The 17,600-nt window shown below is 39.1% G+C and overlaps 1 protein-coding gene and 1 long non-coding RNA gene across 6 annotated transcripts in view; one reads left to right on the forward strand and one right to left on the reverse strand.

The window, feature by feature from the left end:
* Positions 1-16,612, reverse strand: part of CASR (calcium sensing receptor) — a 91,856-nt gene extending 75,244 nt beyond the window's left edge. For 2 of the 5 annotated variants that reach the window (XM_077884014.1, XM_077884016.1), the window contains exons 1-3: positions 16,009-16,612; positions 15,591-15,677; positions 204-400 (exon numbers count right to left, since the gene is read on the reverse strand). The gene's annotated coding sequence lies outside the window, so the exon portion shown is untranslated. Of the gene's footprint in view, positions 1-203; positions 401-770; positions 3,374-15,590; positions 15,678-16,008 lie in introns of those variants that run through there. The other 3 variants (XM_077884018.1, XM_077884015.1, XM_077884022.1) reach the window with 3 other exon arrangements.
* Positions 16,035-17,600, forward strand: part of LOC144305291 (uncharacterized) — a 56,513-nt gene continuing 54,947 nt past the window's right edge. Inside the window, exon 1 of the long non-coding RNA XR_013372342.1 lies at positions 16,035-16,613. This is a non-coding gene — a long non-coding RNA (uncharacterized LOC144305291). The remainder of the gene's footprint in view (positions 16,614-17,600) is intronic.

The raw sequence follows: 17,600 nt of genomic DNA on the forward strand, positions 1-17,600 counted from the left end.
AATGAAAGACATCGAGGCAGGAGTGCCTGACAATGTTTTTAGAACAAGAGGGAGTATTTATCCTTAAAATTAAAAAAAAAAAAAAAAGGAAAATATGAAGTAATGCAAGGGTTTGCAAAGTAACATTAAGCCAAAAGAGTAAAAAGTTGCATAGTTATTAAGCTTAACAACTTCCAGATCTGTAAAACGGAAATAACACTTACCTTGAGAGATTCTTAGTCTTAAACGTAATTAAATATTTCGGAAAAGCGCCTGATACGTCGTGGATACTCAGCAAAAAGTTTCCATTTTCTTGCTTCACAGGAGCACCGACTCACATCTGCAGACTCTCGGATACATCCTCATCATAGCCCAGCTCTGCCCACGGATTTACTTCCCCTCAAATGCAGCATAAGGGGAGCTGAACAAATGTTCAAGCACCAGGATAAAGCGAAGAAGAGAATCTAGTTAATAAGAATAGATGCCAGTCCTCCCGCAGACGCGAATGCCCGGCAATACAGGCTCCCGGCGGGGGATTTGGCTCGGTGGCAGTACTTGCCAAAATGCCTTAAAGATTGTGGTTGGCTTCTGAGCACAACCTAGTCAGCGCCCAAGACTGAATTAATCCCCCCCACCCCCCACCGAACTGAATGACACTGCAGCCCGAGGCTGAATGAATACTCTTCAATGATCAACTTGTACCTGGGCATAATGTTCAAATGTCTTTAATTAAGAAAGTGTCACTCTGAAGAGCTATTATTACATTTTAAGATGAAGAAACTGAAGCTTACAGCAGTTAGGTGACAGAAGCATGACCTGGAATGTGATTAGTTTGACCACAGCCAAGGTGTTTGACCACTTTGCCGGGGAGTCTAAGTGTGTGCACCCTCCCCTCCAGGTGCAGTAGATGGTCTTGAGTGGTATACGGTTGATGACGTTAGGAAACAGTGGATCACGTGGTGAGAACTGGAAAGTTCTCTTAATTCTATGGATTATGTCTAGGAAGAACTATCATTTTTGTGATTCTTTGTCTTTACACCCCTCTAACACTTGCTAATCTGTTTTTTAACAAAGAGAAAGCTTGCCTCGGGCTCAGTCAGCGCCTTTGCTAGGCAACAGTTCCTAAGTAGAATTTAATATCATCACTTTCTCTTCCTTCTGATATTATTCTTTACTCTGTTAATTTCTAACTGATACAGGTTTTCCACTTAGAAGGTGCTGTAGTTTTCATTTAAGGTAAATCTATATACATAAGAAAATTGGGTAACTTCAAGGAAAGATATTAAAGAATGAGGAAGACCACTGATATTTGGACATGGTAGAAATGGCAAAATGAAGGTGGTACACGAAGGCCTGACATTTGGGAAATACCGCCTCACACTCCGTATGACCAGTGGTTGGATGGGATGGTGGGGCAGGTTTCAGTTCAAAATGAACAGGAATTGGGACACCTGGGTGGCTCAGCAGTTGAGCGTCTGCCTTCGGCCCAGAGCGTGATCCCAGGGTCCTGGGATCGAGTTCCGCATCGGGCTCCCTGCAAGGAGCCTGCTTCTCCCTCTGCCTGTGTCTCTGCCTCTCTGTGTGTGTCTCTCATGAATAAATAAAATCTTTTAAAAAATGAATAGGAGCCTTCTGACCATCAGAACTGTGTGGGAAGATTTGAAAGGGCTCCCATGGGGGTGTTCACCACATTCGCGTCCCTCTAGGGGTTGAAGAAGAGGTTTGATGCCTGCTTGTCACTGGTGGTGGCTTGCGAACTCAAACACTAGATAGGCTACATGAGCTTTGAAGCTGCCTCCAACCAGGAGAATCTGAGATTCTTGACAGCAGAGCTTCTGAGGGACCTGACCACTGGAGACACTGCATTTTGAGGTAAGTTACATTAATTCCCCTTGAGGACAAATCCCAAAGAAGGGTTCCAAGTAAGCTTTGAGCAACAGCACTCTCAAGGTAATTGCTTTGAAAGAGATACATTTTGGGGGATTTGAAAATGTTTGTTTACAATTCAATTATTTGCTCTTTAATTAGACTTTCTTCTGGTGTAGTGTGTATTCATAACCAACTCCAATGGCCAGGTGGACAAGGCTGCTCTTCCTTCTTTCAAATATCAGCATCTCCCAGCCTCAGGCTTGCGTGGTCTCCAAAGGGACTGCACCTGCTGTTCATTTTAACCCATTTTGGCAAATATAAAAATGCATGTGTGGTGGAAAAGGTACACAGCAGTTAAAAAGTTACCTTGGTGTAGGAAATTTATTTTGCAACTGCATGGGCTAAAAATTCATGATGTACAGGTTCATGATGTGACTGCCTTAAAGCTCCAGAATATTTGGCACATGTAATAATTTAGAGGTCACTGGGGTCTATGGCCTCCAAGGGCAGATTCACCTCAGGATCTTATATGACAGGTAAGCTAGAAGGAAAAGAGCAGTCAGATGGAATGAGTAACTGCCTACAACTGCATTTGGGGAAGGTCATTCAACAGACAGCTCTTTAGGTTAGAGACTTCTTTCCTAAAGCATCCCTGAAAGGCCTCTCTTTCCCTCACATTCCAAACCCAATCCATCTGCAAGTCATGCTGGCTTTAATTTCAAAATACAGCCAGAATCAAACCTCTTTTCTCCACCTCCAGCACTACCAGTTTCATCCAAGCCAGCATCTCTTAGAAAACCTAATATTTCCTGCATCCACCCTTGCCTCTCTGCAATCTATTCTTCCCATAGCAACTGGAATGATACATTTGAAACAACTTGGATGATGTCATTTCTTTGTTTAAAACCCTGTCTGTAATGGCTTCCTATCTCACTAGACTAAAATCCAGTCAAATTCATGGCCCATAAAGTCCAGCATCATCTGGCTGTGTCTCTGATCTCATCTCCTATAATCCTTCTTGGCTCCCATACACACTGGTTTCCTTGTTGGGCTTTCCATGTGCTCAGAAGACCCTGCCTGAGAGACTTCCATTTACTTTTCCCAGTTCCCAGTCTGGAACACTCTTTTTGCTCTCTGTTCAAGTGTTACCTTTTCAGAGATGCATTCCTCTGGGATTCCTATCCCCCCCAAGCATAGCCTCTCTTTCACCCCACATCATCACTATTTCTTTATCCTGCTTTACCTTTTATTAAGGGTGTTGGAAAATTTATTTATGGCTTGAGAGCAATAAAGTTGGGAGGGGAGACAATGGGGGTCAGAGAAGTTAGAGCAAATCACCGCACAGAAAATAACTTAAAAATAAACATATAATACTCTCTTTACAAACACACAGAAATCCAGCTGCCATGAATTTCTTTCCTATTATGCTGAGTGAAGTAAGTCAATCATAGAAGGACAAACAGTGTATGTTCTCATTCATTTGGGGAATATGAATAATAGTGAAAGGGAATATAGGGGAAGGGAGAAGAAATGTGTGGGAAATATCAGAAAGGGAGACAAAACATAAAGACTCCTAACTCGGGGAAACGAACTAGGGGTGGTGGAAGGGGAGGTGGGTGGGGGGTGGGGGTGAATGGGTGACGGGCACTGAGGGGGGCACTTGACAGGATGAGCACTGGGTGTTATTCTGTATGTTGGTAAATTGAACACCAATAAAAAATTAATTTATTAAAATATAAATAAAATTTTCTTTCCTTTTTTTTTTTTAATTTTACTTATCTAGTCACGAGAGACAGAGAGAGAGAGAGAGAGAGACAGACAGACAGACAGACACAGGCAGAGGGTGAAGCAGGCTCCATTGCAGGGAGCCCGATGATGATGATGATGATGATGATGGGACTTGATCCTGGGACTCCAGGATCACACCCTGGGTCAAAGGCAGGTGCTAAACAGCTGAGCCACCGAGGGATTCCCCCTGCCATGAATTTCTTATTGGCTGTTTTTCCTTCTGGGTCACTAGTTGCCTGTCTCATTGCTCGAGGGTGTTCTCACACTCTCATCCCTAGCCCATGTCCTCTTTTTACCCTGATCCTTCTTAAAATGAGCTAAGAAACTCAGATGGGGCCTAATCATTTTTTTTTGTTTTAATTAACAAATTTTATTGAAGCAGAACACATATTTAGAAATATGTACAACTTGATCAGCACTTGTACCTTATGTACAACTTGATCAGCACTTGTACCTTTTTCTATTCTGTAAAACCCCTAGAAAGTAATCATTGTCCTGACTTATAACACCATAATTTATATTTATATTAATGGAATTATTCAGTAAATACTATTTTATATCTAATCTTTTTCACTCAATAACTTGTGAGATTCAAGTATATTGTGCAGGAGTTTGTTCTTTTTCATTGCTGTAGAATATTCTCCTGCATGGTTGTATCACAATCTCTTGATCCATTTCACTTGATGGGTATTTGAGTTGCTTCCGATTTTGAGCTATTATGAATAATGCTGCCATGAATGTTTTTTGGTGTACATGTGCTTGCATTTCTGTTGGGCAATATATCAGAGAATTATCGGGTTAATAAAATAAATAAGAACTCTCATTTATTACTGGTAGAAATAAAAATTAGTATGACCACTTCAGAAAGTTCTTTGGCAATATCTGCCAGTGCTAAACACATGCATGCCTTTTATATTCTAGATTCTTTGTCAATTATCGATATTAAAAACGTCTTTTCCAATTCTGTGGTTTGCCTTTTCACTCTCTTAATAGTGCCTTTTCATGAACAGTTCTTATTTTTAATGTAGTCTTCTTTATGGTTAGTGTGTTTGCTCCTGCTGAGGAAAGCTCTGCTTATACCAGGTTATGAATATATTCTCCAATGTTGTCTTCTGGAACCCTTATTTTCCTTGTACTTTAAGATCTATGATCTTCCTAGAATTGATTTTTCTATGATCAACTTTCATTTTTTTCCAATGAATATCCAACTGACTTGGCACCATTATTGAAAAGATCAACATTTCCCTCCTGTTCTTTATGTTATCTTTGTCATAAAATACCCAACTATGTGTGGGTCTGTTTCTGGACACTCTATTGTGTCCCATTATGTATTTTCCTATTCTTTTGCCAAGATACCAAACTGTCTTTTTTTTTTTTTATTGTGGCTTTATAGTAAATTTTGAAATCTGGGACAGTAAGTTCTCTAACTTCATTCCTCTCTAAGATCATGTGAGCTGCTATTGGCCGTTTGCATTTCCATATACAGTTTTAGAACCTGCTTGCCAACGAACACATGCACACACACCCCTCTAGATTTTTTACTGAAATTACATTGAATTTATAGATCAATTTTGGAGAAAATTGACATCTCATAGACTTGCAATCTACACACATGACATATTCTCCAACTTATTTAACTCTTCTTTAATTTCTCGCACTAATAACTTGTAGTTGTCTGTGTATAAGTCTTGCACGTATTTTCTTAGATTAATTCATAGGTACCTGATGCTTTTACAAAAGGATTTATTTATTTATTTATTTATTTATTTATTTATTTATTTATTTTTGAGAGAGAGAGAGAGAGCGCGCCAGTGGGCAGAGGGGCAGAAGGAGAGAGAGAAAATCCTCTAGCAGACTCCCGCTAAGCCTGGAGCCCTATGTGGGGCTTGATCCCAGGACCCTGAGATCATGACCTGAATCAAAAGCAAGAGTTGGCTGCCTAACCTACTGAGCCACCTGGGCACCCCTTGATGCTTTTTTTTTTTTTTTTTTTTTTTTTTTTTAATCCCTGGGTGGCTCAGCGGTTTAGCGCCTGCCGTTGGCCCAGGGCATGGTCCTGGAGTCCCGATACAGTTGTATTTGGCAACACTTTAAAATTTCATTCTTAATTGTTACAGATACCTTGCTATATTTCTCTTCTTAGGATACATCAGCATCTCATCACCTGACATATTTATGTGTTATTGTCTATCTCTCCTACAAAATGTAAACTCTGAGAATAGAGATTTTGTTCACTTTGATCACTGATTTATTTTCAGTGCCTCAAACAATTCCTGGAGTATAATAAGTGCCATGAATATTCGTTGAGTCGACTTATATTGAACTGAAATCTTGCAATTCATACTTTGTTCCTCTAGAACAATACAGAATAAGTGTCCTTCTTGTACATGCTGGCTCTTCGATTATTCCCTTCTCAAAACCAAGTGCTTCATTTCCTTTAGCTATTCCTCAAAGGCAGGTTTTACAGACTCTCTCATCATATTGTCTTCTTTCCTCATTGTGAGCTCTGGTTTACCAACGTTCTCTTTCAATCTGGGCTCCCAGGCTCATATGGCTGATGCCTATTGTGAATTTAGAATATTATTTAGCTGGGAAGCCTGGGTAGCTGAGTTGGCTCATTTTTTATTTATTTTATTTTATTTTATTTTTTTGCTCTGTCACAATAGTGATGACCAAAATAAGATTGTGGTCAAACAATATCACCAGCCTGTATTTTTGAAATAAAGTTCCATTATTTTAACATCAGTGCAGAACTTTTGCCAGAAGTAGTTGTACCATGAAGCTAATAAAGTTTAAATGTCAGGACCCTTCATTTGTATGGGTTCTGTGAATCAGCACACTTAGGTTTTTTCCATATCTTTGCTACATAAATAATGTTGCACTGACAACAGTGAGGGTGTAGATACCTTTTGAGATAGCAATTTCATTTTCTTTAGATACATATCCAGAAATGGAATTACTGGATTACATGGTAGTTCTATTTTTAATATTTTGAGGAAACTCCATTCTGTTTTCCATAGTGGGTGCACTTGGGAAGTGCCCTTTTCTCTATATCCTCACCAATGGTTCTTACACCTCCTGTCTTTTTGGTACTAGCCATTTTAATAAGTGGGAGGTGGTATCTCATTGTGGGTTTGAAATGTATTTCCCTGAGGATTAGTGATATTGAGCACCTTTTCATATCCCTGTTGGCTATCTGCATATATTTTTTGAAAAAATTCAGGTCTATTCAGTTCATCTTAACTGACATTGTGTTGTATAGCTGAAACTAATATAATGATATATGTCCATTATACCTCAGTAGAGAGAAAGAGAACAGCTAGAGAAAACCAACTCCTCACATACAAGGGGTCCTCAATAAGATCAACAGCTGATAGAATTCTTAGAAACTATAGAGGTCAGAAGGCAGAGGATTGACATACTCAAGTACAGAAAGAAAATTGTCAACCAAGAATTTTATATTCAGCAAAATTATACTTCAAAGCCAAAGGAGAAATTATGGTTTTCCCAGATAACAAAAAATGAGAGAGCTGCCCTACAAGAAATATTAAGTGTATGTTGTGATGAGCACCGGGTGTTGTAAATATGTTGAATCACTAAATTCTACACCTGAAACTCATATTAAACTATGTCAACTAACTAGAATTTAAATAAAAACTTGAAAAAAATACTAAGTATAATCCTTTAAGTTCAGCTGAAAGAATGCTAGACAGTAACTCAAATCCACATGAAGAAATAAAAAGCACAAGTAAAGGTAATACAGATAAATTTTAAAAAATAATAATTACAGATAAAGAGAGGATATAAGTGTATTTTTTGTTTGTAACTCTTTTTTCTCCTATCTAATCTGTAAACAAATGCATAAATCAATTATAATGTTGTGTTCTGAACTTATATGTCTAAAGATGTAAGAGGAGGAAGAGAAGGATCTATACTGGAGTAAAGGTTTTTACACTATTGAAATTAAGTTGTATTAATCTGAATTAGATTGTTTTAAGACGTTAATTGCAATCTCCAGAACAATCATTAAGAAAATAAAAAATATATATAGTAAAAGAAGCAAAAAGGTAATTAAGATGGTAGGCTAGAAAACATCATTTTCATCCAAAAGAAGGCAGTAACGGAGGAATAGAGGAATGAAGAGACCTAAGATACACATAAAACAGCAAAAATGCAGGCATAATTCCTATCTTTGCAGTAATTTAATTAACTGTAAAGGGATTAAACATTTCAGTCAAAAGGCAGAAATTGACAAAAAGGATAAAAATATCTATATGGTGTGATAAACTTTTTTTCTGGTTTTTTTAAATTATTATTTGAGTGTAGTTGACTCACAATGTTACATTAGTTTCAGGTGTACAACTTAGTGATTTGACAATTTATATATTGTGCTATGTTCACCACAAAATGGTAATTTGTCCTGTTATATTGCTATTATAATATCATTGACTGTATTCCTTATGCTCTTTTATTTCCATGACTTGCTCCTTCTATAACAGAAGGCCTATTTCTCCCTCTCCCTCATTTTAACCAACCCCTCAACATCCCTCCTCTCTGGCAACCATCAGTTTGTTGACAAGAGACATACTTTAGATTTGGAGATACAAGTAGGTTAAAATAAATAATGGAAAAAAGATATACCATGTAAATAGAATCCAAAAGAGAACTGGAGCAGCTCTGTTACTATTAGACAAAGTACACCTTAAGACAAAAATTATTACTAGGGATAAAGTAGTACTATTTTTTTTTTTAGTGATAAAAGGTTTAATCCATCAGAAAGACATAAGAATTATAAGCATACATGTACATACCAAGACAGCTGCAAGATCCATGAAGAAAAAAATTAAAAGAATGAAAGGACAGAGCACCTGGGTGGCTCAGTGGTTGAGCGTCTGCCTTTGGCTCAGGTTGTGATCCCAGGGTCCTGGGATCTAGTCTGATTCGAGCTCCCTGCAGAGAGCATGTTTCTCCCTCTGCCTATGTCTCTCTTTCTCTCTCTGTGTCTTTCTGTGTCTTTCATGAACAAATAAAATACAAAAAAAATGAATGAATGGACAAATATAGATTCAACAATAGAACAACTAGGAGGAAAATCAACAAGGAATAGAAATCTTGAACAATAGTATAAACCAATTAGACCTAAACAGACATCTGTAGAGCATTCTACCCTAAAATAGCAGAATGCATATTCTTTTAAGAACACACAGAACATTCTTCAGGATAGAATATGCTACAATGGGGACCTGGGTGGCTCAGTCAGTTAAGCATCTGCCTTTGGCTCAGGTCATGATCTTGGGGTCCTGAGATCAAGCCCCGCATCAGGCTCCCTGCTGCAGTGAGTCTGCTTCTCCTTCTTCCTCTCCCTCTGTGATCTCTCTCACTGTCGCTCTCTCTCAAATAAATAAAATTTTTTCTCTTTTTAAGATTTATTTATTTATTTATTCATGAGAGACACACACAGAGAGAGAAAGAGGCAGAGACACAGGCAGAGGGAGAAACAGGCTCCTGAAGGGAGCCCTATGTGGGACTTGATCCCAGGTCTCCAGGATCATGCCCTGGGCCAAAGATGGCACTAAACCACGGTGCCACCCGGGCTGCCCTAAATAAATAAAATCAAAAATATATATATATGCTATAGACTGAATGTTTATGTCTCCTCCAAATTCATCTGTTGCAACCTAAACTCCAATGTGATAGTATTTGGAAATGGGGCTTTTGACAGGTGATTAGGGCTCTGACCTTATAAATGGGTTTAGTGTCCTCATGAAAGAGGCCCAGAGAGCTCCCTTGCCTCCTTCCCCCTATGTGATGACACAGAAAAAAGAAAAGTGGGTCTATAAAAAGAAAGTGGGGGGGATCCCTGGGTGGCGCAGCGGTTTGGCGCCTGCCTTTGGCCCAGGGCGCGATCCTGGAGACCCGGGATCGAATCCCACATCGGGCTCCCGGTGCATGGAGCCTGCTTCTCCCTCTGCCTGTGTGTGCCTCTGCCTCTCTCTCTCTCTCTCTGTGTGTGTGACTATCATAAATAAATAAAAATTAAAAAAAAAAAAAAAAAAAAGAAAGTGGGTCCTCACTAGCATTTAATCTACTAGAGCCTTGATCTTGGACTTACCAGCCTCCAGAACTGTAAGAATAAGTTTCTGTTATTTATATGTCACTAAGTTTATGGCATTTTGTTAGAACAGCCTGCATAGACTAAGATAGACCATATGTAAAGACATAAAATAAGCCTCAATTAATTTAAAAGGATTGGAATAATATCAAATATGTTTTCTGGACACAATGGAATGAAATTAGAAATTAATTACGTGAAGAAATTTGAGAATTTACAACTGTGTGGAAATTAAACAGTCTTAAATAACAAATATGTCAAAGGAGAAATTACAAGGTATATTAGAAATTTTTTGAGATGAACAACATACCAAACATATAGAATGCAGGTAAAGCAGTGCTTAGAGGGAAATTTATAGCTATAAACATCTATATAGAAAAGAAAGAAAGATCTTAAATCAATAATCTAGCCTTCCATCATAAGAAACAAACAGAAAAAGACAGGAAAACTAAACATATAACAAGCAGAAGGAAGGAAAAAAGGACTAGAGTAGAAACATGTGAAACATGTGAAATAGAGAATAGAGAACTAATAAAATCAATTAAACAAAAAATTGATTCTTTGAAAAGATCAACGAAATTAACAAATCTTTAGCTAGATTAAATAGAAAAGAAAGAAAACACAGATTACTAAAGTAAGGAATGTAAGAGGTAGCATAACTACCAACTTTACAGAAATAAAAAGCACTATAAGAGAATATTATGAAAAATTATATGTCAACAATTATGAAATCTAGATTAAATGGATATTACTAGAAAGACAAAAACTAAAGAATGACTCAGGAAGACATAGGAAATTAGAATAGACCCATAATAAGTAAAGAGATTGAGCTAGAAATCAAAAAAATTCCTACAGGGAAAGGTCTGGGCCCAAATGGCTTCACAGATTAAATATACCAAACATTTAAAGAAGAATTAATATAAATTCTTCACAGACTCTTCCAAACATACAGGAGGAGGAAACACTTTTCAACTCGTTATATGAAGCTACTATTACTCTAATACCAAAAGCATTCAAAGACATCACAGGAAAACTATAGATCAATATCCCTTATGAATATAGAAACATAATCTTCAACAAAATACTAGCAAACCAATCCAGCAACATATACAAAGGATTATATACCATGAACAGTTGGATTTATCCTAGTCATATAAGATAGGTTTAGCATCCGAAAATTATTATAACTGTATTATTAAAATAAACAACAAATACTACATGCTCAACAGATGCAGAAAAAGCATTTGACAAAATCCAACACCCTTTCATTAAGATAGAAACACTGAACAAACTAGGAATAGAAGAGAATTCCTCAACCTGATACCCAAGAGAATTGAAAACATATGTATATATGGTATATAAGCATATACCCAAGAGAATTGAAAACATGTCCACCAAAAACTTATATACAAGTACTCATAACAGCATTAATCTAATAGCCAAAAGTAGAAACAACTCCAGTATGGATAAATGACATATGGTATCTCCAATTAATGGAGTTTATTTGGCATAAAAAGGAGTTCAGTTCTGATAACTTTCTACAACATTGAAATCATGATACTAAGCGAAAAGAGCCAGGCCAAATGGCCATTCAGTTGTAGAATTCAACTTATATGAAACATCCAGGATAGGCAAATCTGTAAGCTAGAAGGTAAATTAATAGTTTCCAGGGGCTAGGTGGAAGAAAGGAATGAGGAGTGTCTATTAATAGATATGGAGATTCTATTAGGGGAGATAAAAATCTTCTGGAACTAGACAATGGTGATCAGTGCACAACTCTGTTACTATACTAAATACCACTAATTATACAATTTTAAAAAGGTGAACTTTATGGCATGTGACTTGTATCTTAATAAAGTTACTAAAAATAAGACAAAATGAAAAATCTGAAGATATCAATAAAAATAGAATAGAAAAATAGTACAATAAATAAATAAATGGAGAGTGATGCCATCTTATGCATAGAAAGATTTAATATTATTACCAGGGTATATTACCAAGGTATATTATTTGTCCCCAAATTATCATATAAATTTAGAGTAATCTCAATGAAAATTAATTGCTATTTTTAAAAAGTAATCCTTTTCTAGATGATTCTAAAGTTCATTCGAAAACGTAAATACACAGGAATAACCAACAAAATTTTGAAATAGGAAAGATATCAAGGAATTATTTTCTTCCAGTAGAATAAAAATTGTTATGAAGTTAATAATTAGAGAATGTAAAACTCAATCCAAGACTATGGATTTAGTTTGTGATAAATGACAACTGCTCATCTATTTTAGAAAAATAAAATCACACTTCACAACATACACAAAACAAAATTCCATACAGTTTACTTTAATTTAAAAAATTATTAGAATAAAAATAAGAGTATTTTAATAATCATAGGAGAGTAAGACCCTCCTAAGGTAGATGAAAACACAGGTGCCAAAAGAGACAGATGGATCTGACTATATAGGAAAATTAAAAATTTCTATATAACAGAAGCATTAAAGACAAAGAGACAGGAAATATTTGCAATATATACATATCAGACAATGTTATTTTGGTAATATTTAGAGGACTTCTGCAAATCAATAAGCAAAATATGAATAACTTAATAGAATAATGGGCGAGGTATGTGAACAGGCAATCACAGATGAAAGAAACACAAGTAGCTAATAATATGAAAAGATAGCCTCTTTAGCAGTTGTGAAAATATAAACTAAGGTGATATGGTATTTTTGACCACCAGATTGACCAGAAGAGTTTTATAGTACCCATGGTCTCCAACGATGGGAGGAATGAATATTTTCATACATGTTTGCTGAATGAACATTATAGTTGGGAGTTTAAATGGTATTACCTATATGGAAGGCAATTGACATTATCTTCCAAAAGTTCAAATATGTGTACTTTTTGACTTAGCTTTTTTATCTTTAAGAATGTAGCCTCTAAAAATAACTGTCAGTCAAAAAACATCTCCCTCCAGGAAATAAATGGAACTAAATAGAGAGCTTATCTTGTGCAGAGAAATTGGGATCCCCATCAGTATTGATGGGCATAAAAACTATATCAATATCTATCAAAAGTTCAAAAATATCCTACCATTTGACCTGGTAAATTCCATTGCTGATAATGTACCATGAGGGAATTATCCTATGGTAAAAAACTGTATACATAATGATATTTGACACCATTGGAAATGATATTTATGAAGATAATGTACTATTAACATAGAACGTACTTCTGAGATTATATTTTGCCAAAAAGTCCGGGTACTAGATTATATGTGAATTATCACCACAGATATGTTACACAAATAAATGTCTATTTGGAAAGCCCCCGCAGGCCCTTACCCTCATCCACCTGCTTCCCCATTCCCTGCCCCCTTGTCTGCAGGATTCTCGTGTCCGCCTCTGAGTTTGTCCACCCTGCAGCCTGCCTCTCTACTCTTTCCTGGCTTCTACCATTTCTTTCAGTATCTGGGGTCCTCTCTCCCCCGTGCTTCATTTCACATAGGCACCACCCTTCCTCATTCCTCAAGGCTGCAGGAATCTAGAGTGGTGGCCTATATTAGATTCCGACTGAGAATTATTAAAAAAAAAAAAAAAAAAAAAAAAGGGATCCCTGGGTGGCGCAGCGGTTTGGCGCCTGCCTTTGGCTCAGGGCGCGATCCTGGAGACCCGGGATCGAATCCCACGTCGGGTTCCCGGTGCATGGAGCCTGCTTCTCTCTCTGCCTGTGTCTCTGCCTCTCTCTCTCTCTCTGAGTGTGACTATCGTAAATAAATAAATAAAAAAAAAAAAAAAAAAGATTCCGACTGAGAAGTTAGGGAGCTCCGAGAGGAATCTGAAAGTAGCACTGGAAAAGAGCTTCAGAAGAATGTGCATTCTAGACTAGTTGCTAGAACTAGTTTTTCCCTCCTCTCAGTAGGATTCCAGTGCCAACCACTGAAATAGTGATGTGTTTTCCTCTCCTAGGGAAAAAAAAATAGTATGATTTGTTGGACTGAGGAAACATATGGTAGTTTTAATCACACACGTCTACTCTGGCTGGTGGGGCTGCCAAGACCTCTGTATTCCGAGGCTGGGTTCCAGTTCAGTGAGAAGGGTTAGTACCGCTCTCTGCCATGGCCCAAGTTACTGTTAACATTCTGTGGCTAAATAGGGTCAGATACGGAGCCCATTTCCACAGACAAGAAAGGAAATCAAATTCTCCAGCCTCAGAATAGGGACAGCTTGTGCTTTATATTAAACAATATAAAACAAGATTGTGCTTTCCTGTGAGATGGCGCTGCCCTCACATCCATATGCTGGAAGATAGATGAATCATGGCTCTGCGCCCTGGTCAGCCATGTCCACAGGCTGCTGCAGGGAGTCAAGGACAGGGCAGGAAATGACTCGGGGTTGCTTACCACACTTTGTCGCTAGAAAGGAAAGCCACCAATGTCTTCAGGATATTTCAAGGGGGATGGAATCTTATTAAGCTCCTGTTAATAAGCACAACTTCCTTATTTATCAAGATAATGTGGTCTGGGATTAGAGAGAGAGCCTAGTCTTTAGCTTTCAGGAAATAAACTATTTTTTTTCCTGTTTTACCCCACAGCTGTGCACCCAAGATTAACTATTTTACTGTCACAGGACTGACCTTAACTATGATGTATCAAACTCATATCTGAGTATTTAATTCTGTCTCTATTCTTGATTTACAAAATTATTGCCAGATGATCACAAGAAATCCATAATTATAAATATCAAACTTCCTTTCTAAAGAGTGGCTCAGGTTCTTTGGAGAAGAAAAATTCTGACCCTGTTTTTTTCTTTGTGGTAAGAGCAAAATCTCTTTGAATTTTAGATGATTTATTGATTAGGTCCATCAAATTTTCCATCAAAATTTCTAAGGTGAACTTTCCCCTTTCAGGTGGGGAGCCCTGCAGAATGCCTTCCTCCTTCCCTGAGAATCCCTTCTTATTCTGTGTCACAGACTGGTTTGGGACCAAGTTCAGAGGGAGTCTCCTTGTACCCCCAGGTACCAGGGCCCCAGCAATAGTTTCCTATAGAGCTGAAGTTTCCATTAAATGCTCAGGGAAGCAGCCCGAAGTGGTGTCCTTGCAGGAAGCTCCCTACCCTAACCTCTGACAGTTCATGATTTGGCATTTCGTAGCTATGGAAGTGAAGCAGATGGCGGAGTAAAGAAGGTGGTTTCTCGCCGGGACACCTGCACCCCGATGTTTATAGCAGCAATGTCCACAGTAGCCAAACTGTGGAAGGAGCCTTGGTCTCCATCGAGAGATGAATGGATAAAGAAGATGTGGTGTATGTATACAATGGAATATTCCTCAACCATTAGAAATGACAAATAGCCACCATTTGCTTCGACGTGGATGGAACTGGAGGGTATTATGCTGAGTGAAATAAGTCAATCGGAAAAGGGCAAACATTATATGGTCTCATTCATTTGGGGAATATAAAAATCAGTGAAAGGGAATAAAGGGGAAAGGAGAGAAAATGAAAATATCAGTGATGGTGACAAAACATGAAAGACACCCAACTCTGGGAAATGAACAAGGGGTGGTGGAAGGGGAGTTGGGTGGGGGGTTGGGGTGACTGGGTGATGGGCTCTGAGGAGGGCACTTGGCGGGATGAGCACTGGGTGTTATGCTGTATGTTGGCAAATTGAACTCCAATAAAAACAAATTAAAAAAAAAAAGATGGTTTTTGCTGCTCTGCGGGGGAAGTTAAAACCTAGGAGTTGACTAAAGACAGGCAGGGTGTGGGACAGGACTCTGGCCAGGAAAGAGAGGTACGGGGCCTGGGAGCGAGCCAGTGGTCTGCTGGGTAAAGCTAATGCCATGCACCTGTCCCTGGAAGGAGAGTCCACGCAGTGTGAATGGGGGTCTCGCTTCTTGGATTCCTGATGAGGATCCATGCTTGAATAAAGCCAGCTAGAAGGAAAGCAGTAAACACAGTTTATTTGAGGACAGGACACTGTCAAGAAGGGATAGTGGGGGGACCCCCCAGGTGTGTGGAGGCTACAGGCACCTCTTCCTTTTATGAGCGAACTAGGTCTCGGGTCATGGAGGGTGGTCTCTAACGAAGGCTGCTTCGGATCATCTGAAAAGTACCCTCTCACAAGTTGGGAGAGTTTTTGACCCTACAAAGTTTGTACCTGAGCAGTCATGCCAGCCTTCCCCCCCGCACCCCCCCCCGGGCCCCGGGGGGGGGGTAGGGGTTGAAATCACGGTGCAAATGCATTATGATGAGTCTATGGGTTACCTTGTGGCAGAGATGCAGAGGGATGCAGTTCATGTGCTGCACTGGCGGCCCTTGGTGCGTCAGCACTGGAGTCTTGGAAGTCACAAGGCCCAGATGTTGAAGATGCTGGATGTTGAAAGCCACAAAGTCCGGATGCTGCCCCCAGTCCTTTTTTTTTTTTTTTTTTTTTTTTGTCTTTTTTTTTCAGCTGAAAGGTCTACATTACTGAACCAACGAACGGGTATAGAAGCATAGTAACCAAGAAAATAATTTCCTTAGTAAGACTTGTCTATGGCCAGGCAGGAAGGACGTTTCCGTGCTGACAGGACAGGAACCTGCGATCCCCACGCAGCTTAGATATGTGGGCCGGTTGGCGGCCATCTTGCGACGTGCGACGCCTTCTCACAGGCCCAGCTCGGTTCTCCTCCAGCGCCTCCTCTTGAAGTTGTGCCTGATTTTATTACCAGTTTTCATCCGAATCCACTGGGGAGTGGGACGATTCTGCTTTTGTTTCTCGGCCAGGAATCGCTTGATTCTGAAAATCTTGTGGGAAGGCACGGCGAGGAACAGGCAACGGCACACCACCAAGATGGCGGCGAAAACGAGAGAGGAGGAAACAGGCGGAAGTGCGTATTTATAAGATGCTGCCAGGGGCGGGGCTTAGGAGTTTACGTGCCTTACGTGCCCCCCCCTTCAAAGCCAGTGCCTCCAGGCTTCTAATGTGTAACCTGTTTATCACTGCTCTTGCCGGCAGCTCATGTCTAATTAACTGCTTGCTGATATGTTGAGCTTCAGTAGTCGAGCTGAGTTTTCCTTTTAGTTCAGCTCGACTACGAATGTTTATAAGCATTACCAGGTGTATTTATTTATTTATTTATTTAATTTAAAAAAAATTTTTTTTAAATATATTTATGATAGTCACAGAGAGAGAGAGAGAGAGGCAGAGACATAGGCAGAGGGAGAAGCAGGCTCCATGCACCGGGAGCCCGACGTGGGATTCGATCCCGGGTCTCCAGGATCATGCCCTGGGCCAAAGGCAGGTGCCAAACCGCTGTGCCACCCAGGGATCCCGTATTTATTTATTTAAACAAAGAATATACACATTGCTCTGTTTCTGTGACCATGTCTACCTAGGGAGGTGGAAAATAAATAGGTCCAGCAAGGCACTTGGCCCAGGTGAATGGAGAAAATCTTTTCCTTCCCATGCTTCGGGGGCTTAACTGAGTGAATGCGTCTTGGAATGGCCCCGTGTTACTCTTTGCAGACCAATCACCAGGCCTCTGAAAGCCTCTATGGGGCTGCAAAGACCACCTGCTCATTTATCTTAGAGATGCATCCTCACTGTTTGAGAGAAGTCCCAATAATAAAAGTACAGCTAATCGAACAATAAAACATTTATTGAGCATCTACTATGTGCTCAGCACTGAGCTGGGTGCTCAAAAAATTACATATAAAAATATGATGCCTATCATATATTAAGTATTAACCCCCCCAGAAGACCGATTATTATTCATATTTTGTGATGAGGAATTGAGCTCAAAGTGAGTAAGATTAAGCAATCTTCCAAAGACCATGCAGCTGCTGAGGCAGAGATTTGATGGTAATTGCTCTCA

The sequence above is a fragment of the Canis aureus genome, chromosome 35 (assembly GCF_053574225.1).
Source record: "Canis aureus isolate CA01 chromosome 35, VMU_Caureus_v.1.0, whole genome shotgun sequence".
In the NCBI taxonomy this organism is placed as follows: Eukaryota; Metazoa; Chordata; class Mammalia; order Carnivora; family Canidae; genus Canis; species Canis aureus.